Raw genomic sequence first — 5,752 nt, forward strand, 5'->3', positions numbered from 1 at the left:
TCCACAGCCCAAAGCTGCCTCTCTCTGCACCCAGAGGCTGTGCAGGGGGCTGAGAAGCCGTAGGTATTAACTCTTTCCGGCCACCGATGAGCTGAAAATCAAGTGTCCAGGGGGCCTTCTTCTAATGAGCTCTGCTGCTGGCTGAAGGCTGGTTGCTGCTCAGGGAGCAGGGAGCATAAAGATCTTGCCCCAGACAGCTGCTGACAGCAGGAGCCAAGCCGAATCAAATCTCCTAATGAGCCAGGAGGAGGGGGGCTGTCTTGCTGGGTGTGATGTGATGTGATAAATGCAGAGAGCAAGAAAGCTACGGGGCAGGTCACACATCTAAATTCCACCCCCTTTCTCCCAATTTCTATTGTGCTTCACTACCAAGCCAAACCACACAGCCCTGCAATTACCCCCTCTGCCACATCTCAGCTGTCCCCCTGACTCCACCGAGGCATTTCTCCCCCAGTCTGTCTCTACTCCCACCCCCCAGCACCAAACACACCACTCCTCACTTCTTAATGAGAAATTTCCACCTCCTCTGCCTCCTCAAAACATGTATATTTCCAACTCTGTGCTCCTGGCTTTTCCTCCAGTGGAAATTCACCTCTCTCCCTCATCCATCACCTAGCAACTTCCCCCTTCTTGCATTCGTGATGGAGTGAGACTTTTCCCTTTGTTCTGCCCAATCGGCACATTATCCCTAATTTTTCTGTCTTCTGCAATTTTTTCTTCCAAACCACCTTACCCACATGGATCTTGACACTGCCTGTTTCAGTTCCAGAAGGAGGACTGTCTCTTCCTGCTTGCCCTAGTATGGTAGTTCTCTGAGTATGGTCCCTGGACCAGCAGCGTCAGCATCACCTGGGAATGTGTTAGAAATGCAAATTCTCGGGCCCCACCCCCAGACCTAGAGAATCTGAAACTCAGGGGACATAGCTCAGCCTCCCAGGTGATTCTGATGCGTCTGAAGTTTGCACATCCCTGCCCTGGGACAAAGCTTCCCTTCTCCCCATTCCACTCCAGTCTCCTGCTCCCACTCAGGAACTAGCTCCAAATGCATCTAATCTTTACCACAAGTCATTTTGGATACCCAGAAGGTGGCATTTGCTGGAGGCATCAGAAATCTCCAGGGAAAGGGATGGCTTGATACTAAAAATATTAGATTGCATTTGTTTAACCTCCTATAACGTAGAAAGCATATTCGTGTATTGTTATCAACTACTCTATTCCAGAGCCAGAGAGGTTATTATTATCCCTGAGTTACAGATGAGAAAATTGAAGCAACTCAAGGACCAGACTTGTTTTCTCAGAACTCTTACAGCGGAGCTCTTCCCACCACGTCATGCCGGGACCCAGAATTCCTGGCAGATCTACTGGTGGCATAACCTGTATTCCCGCAGTGACATGAGTCTGCCGCAACCCCACATTGCGTGATGAGGGGATGAAATAAAAAGTCTGATGCTGCCTCCACAGTAACTCATTGTCTCTCTCGCAAAGTGTCCACAGTGTGCCTCTGTTAGGTAAAGGGAACTTAGCGTTATGAAATGAGACGCCAAAGAAATGTTTCCCATTCTTCAGAACCCCTGCTTTGCATGCTGATGTTAGCGAATCCTTTGCTTCTGGATATTTTATTCATACACTGCGCTGTACAAAACGGGTTCAGAGTTAAACGGGGAATAAAAGCCCACTGACAAGCACTTCCCTAATCCAAGATTAGGTTCTACGGTAAGGTGGAGCCTCTCCAATTCATGCACAGAGCCACTGTCCAACAAGCCCTCGTTATGTGCCAGGCACTGGGCTAAACGTTGCACTGCTGTTTACTTAACTCTCGCAACAAACTTCCAAGACTGACATCTTTATCAACCCCATTTTACAGATGGAGAAACAGAGGCAAGCCAGTTACAGTGGCAGAGCGGGTGCCTGCTACCAAGCTTCCTGTTCCCAACGCTTGCTCTGCCCTTTGCTTTAACACAAAGGTGGTACCCTCACGGGACTTCTTGTCCGGTGCTGAAATGGTGAGATAAAGGGCCCCTCCGAGTCTCATGCTGGCCCATCTGACAACCAGGATTGAAAGGCGCTGAGGAGATAGGGCAGGGCTGCAGAGGGACCCAAGTCTCAGGTGGAGGCTGACTAATATTAAGGTATTGGAATCTTCGATTAGCTTTTGGAGAAATAATATGGTCATAGGAAGTCAATAAACCAACCCGAATGTTTAAGGAAAGATAAAATCATTAACAAAGTTTCAAGAAAGAGCAGGAATATGAAGAGCAGAGGGACAAGAGTATGTGGACGTGCATCCGGCACGAGTAGAAAGAAAAAATTAAGACTTTTTTTTTAAACCAAAATGTTCCTGAACACCAAAGCGTAACCACACAGCACCCTAGTTTGAGAAGCACAGACCTAGGACTGGCCCCCTCTCAGGGGAGGCCTCTAAGTTAAATCTTCCTTTCCATAGAGGCAGGTGCATAAGGAATTCGAGGGGCTGGGCAGGGGCGGGGTGGGGAGGCTGGGATGAAGCAGAACGGAGAGGGTAAGCATTCTGGCATGGTCTCCTTTCCCGAAGGAGAGAGATACGCAAAGGCAAGCAGGCTGGAATGCTAGTGAGAAACACACTCGTCTCCTTGGATTCTGTGTCCCCGGGCTTCTAGCCCTGGCCCAGGAATACAGAGCTCTAGATTCTTTTCTCGTTACTACTCCTGAGTTTCTGGCTGGAGACTAGGCACGGGACATCTCCGCCAGCGGTGACACATGGTTTTTCCCAGCCAAACAGGCATTAAGAGCCCTGCTCTGGCTTCCCAGGCTGCCCCACACACCTCAGCCCTTCCCGTTCTTGGTTTGCTCCTCCTGGGAAACCCACCCTTCCCAGGCCTGGGCTGTTGCATCTCTCTGGCACTGATGCTCACTCCTGCCTCTCATGAGCTCCGGACTGGCTTTTCCAGAGGACAGCTAGACAATTCCATCCTTCTCAGACTCTGCAGATGCAACTGTGTCAGAAACACTCACTTTTCCCTCCAAGTCCTCCCTTCCTGCCGGGCTCCCTCCGCTTGCTCATGAAATGACTGTCCTAGTCCCCCGGGGTAATGAGTATAGGTATTTCTGGTTTCTTTTTCTCTATTGCCCTGTTGAATTGATTTTTAAAACTTTTCATTATATTTCTGAAACACTTCTCAATTTTATCCCCCCCCCATCCATTGACACGGCCCCTCAGAGGTTACCGGGCACCTCCCATGGTGTATGTCTCGTCCACCCCCTCCTAAGTAGCTGATTTTCCTGCCCCCATGTCATCGCCTCCCCATCCCCATTAACCTCCTGGCACACTACACTACTACCAGAGTTACCCACCGATCAGGTACCATAAATGGTCCATAGAGTAATTTTTGATGGACTTCGTGGTAACGATTTGTCCTGCCTGACATTCTAACAATTTGGTCCCATTTAGCTATCCAGTCTTGTATCCCATTGTGCATACACACATGCACACACACACCTGATTCTCCATTGCCCCCCCTGCCCAAAATGTTCCCCCTGCCCCCCCAATCTGCCTCTTAACTCCCAATTCCTTCTCTAAACCTAATACCTTCGAGATAAAAATTCTCCTTTCCAAAGCTTTTCAGAACGGTCTCAATCAGAAGGAATCCCTCCATCCTAATACCACCACGTTGCTGCGTGACTCTCTGATAGCCCGTGACATAGTGTGTAGGATATCCTTGTGATTTATGTTTTCTGATCCTCCCAAATGACTACGTGTTCCACAAAGACTCTATGACTTACTCCCTTGCTATCAATTCTCATTGCCTTGTATGAAGCAGGTGTTTAATAAATGTCAGCTGCATTTGATTTTGAGTTCATGAAAAAAATCTGAAAAATCACTGAGGATTTCTTATGGCAGAAACATGTTAGACTTCCACGGTCTCTGGGTCAAGTCTGAAATCGGTCTAATGCTAATGACTCTCAGGAGCAGCAGCATGGGTACCTAAGGCATTTGGAAACTATTGTTCCCCACAGCCCGGTCAGGGCAGGCTAGAATTAATCAAGAGCAAAAGGAGCACCTGGCATTGTCACACAGGCCACAAAAATGTAATTAAATTGAAGATAAAGGGAATTAAAGTCTGCAATATAATATTTTTAAAAGCCATGTTAGTAGAGGTGGAGGTTTATTGCCAAACGCCCCCTGTGTGTTTATTTAATCAACATACCACCTAGGACAGTACCATATTAAAAGCTTTTAATAAAACAGTCATTCAGATATTAGATTTGAATTCTGGTCAGCATGCTAAAGCTCTTCCACAAATCTTTTAAAAGCAATTTCCACTTTGTAGCTTCCTAGTAACAGCAGAAACATGAATCAACATATGCTGCATTGATTTGGGGTTTCCATGGAGACTGGAAGGACACAGGGAAAGGAAGGACAGAAAGAGGCCACTCGGCCCAAAATTCTACTAAAAAAAAAAAAGTCTCGATTTCATTCCTCTGAGTATTAACAGCCTCATTTCCTGCTCATCAGTTCAAGCATCCGGATATTTAATTTGTAATAAGTCTGCTCAACTTCTCACAAGGAACATCAGAGAGGTAGTGGAAAGAAGTCAGCAGTCAAAGGTGTCGGCCCATGAGGTTTGCAAAGAGAACTGAACAAGCACAGGAACTGGAATGGGAAGAAAGGGCCTCTGGTCCTAACTCCGCCATTAACTAGCTCTGTGATGCTAACTACCTTAACTAGCTCTGTGACACTAACTACCTTAACTAGCTCTGTGACACTAACTACCTTAACTAGCTCTGTGACACTAATTACCTTAACTAGCTCTGTGACACTACCTTAACTAGATAGCTATGCAATCACTAACATAATGAAGAGCTTTGAATTTCAATTTCCTCTTCTGTAAAACCTACAATTACCTGCCTATTTCTCAGAATGGTTATAAGAAAGTAATGAAAGTGTCTCTGGGAAGGAAAATGCCTTGCAAATTCTAGTCCACTGTGTACCCTACCACGGTCGGTCCCCCACTTATGACCGTTCCACCTATCAGGGTTCCCTTATGATTGTCTGACTTTACCATGGTGAGAAAGTGATACACATTAACTGGAAACTACACTTTGAATTTCGCCTTTTGCTCTTTTTCCCAGGCTGGTGATATGTGGCGATCTCAGGATGCTCTCTTGTGATACTGCTCTGTGGCAGCGAGCCCCAGCTCCAATCAGCCACCTGATCACCAGAGTCAACAACTGATACCCTTACAACCACCCTGTACACTTACAACCCTGCTGTTTCCCACTTTCAGTGCAATACTCAATAAATTACAGGAGATATGCAACACTTTATTTTAAAATGGGCTTTTCTGTTAGCTGATTTTACCCATCGATAGCTAATGTAAGTTTTCTGAGCAAGTTTCAGGTAGGCTAGGCTGAGCTATGATGTTTGGTAGGTTAGGTGCATTAAACACATTTTCAACTTATGATATTTCAACTTAGGATATTCAACTTATGATGAGTTCTTCGGGACATAACCCCATTCTAAATGGAGGAATATCTGTGTTACGTTTTGTGATGCTCTGAGCTTCTCTTTAAAGGGAATTTTGCCAACAAGCAAGTATATGCAAAAAAAATTTAAAAAGAGAAAGAGAGATTGCTGAGTTAGTGGTAAGTAGACTGACCTGGAAAAAAGAAGAGTGAGTGACTAGGCTGAGTTTCAATCCCCACTCTGTAATCTTCCAGATCTGTGACTATGGCACGTTACTCTGCTTGAGTCATTTTCATCACAGGTAAGAGG

Source organism: Enhydra lutris, unplaced genomic scaffold (assembly GCF_002288905.1).
Source record: "Enhydra lutris kenyoni isolate GAN:26980312 unplaced genomic scaffold, ASM228890v2 scaffoldscaffold24, whole genome shotgun sequence".
Classification (NCBI taxonomy): domain Eukaryota; kingdom Metazoa; phylum Chordata; class Mammalia; order Carnivora; family Mustelidae; genus Enhydra; species Enhydra lutris.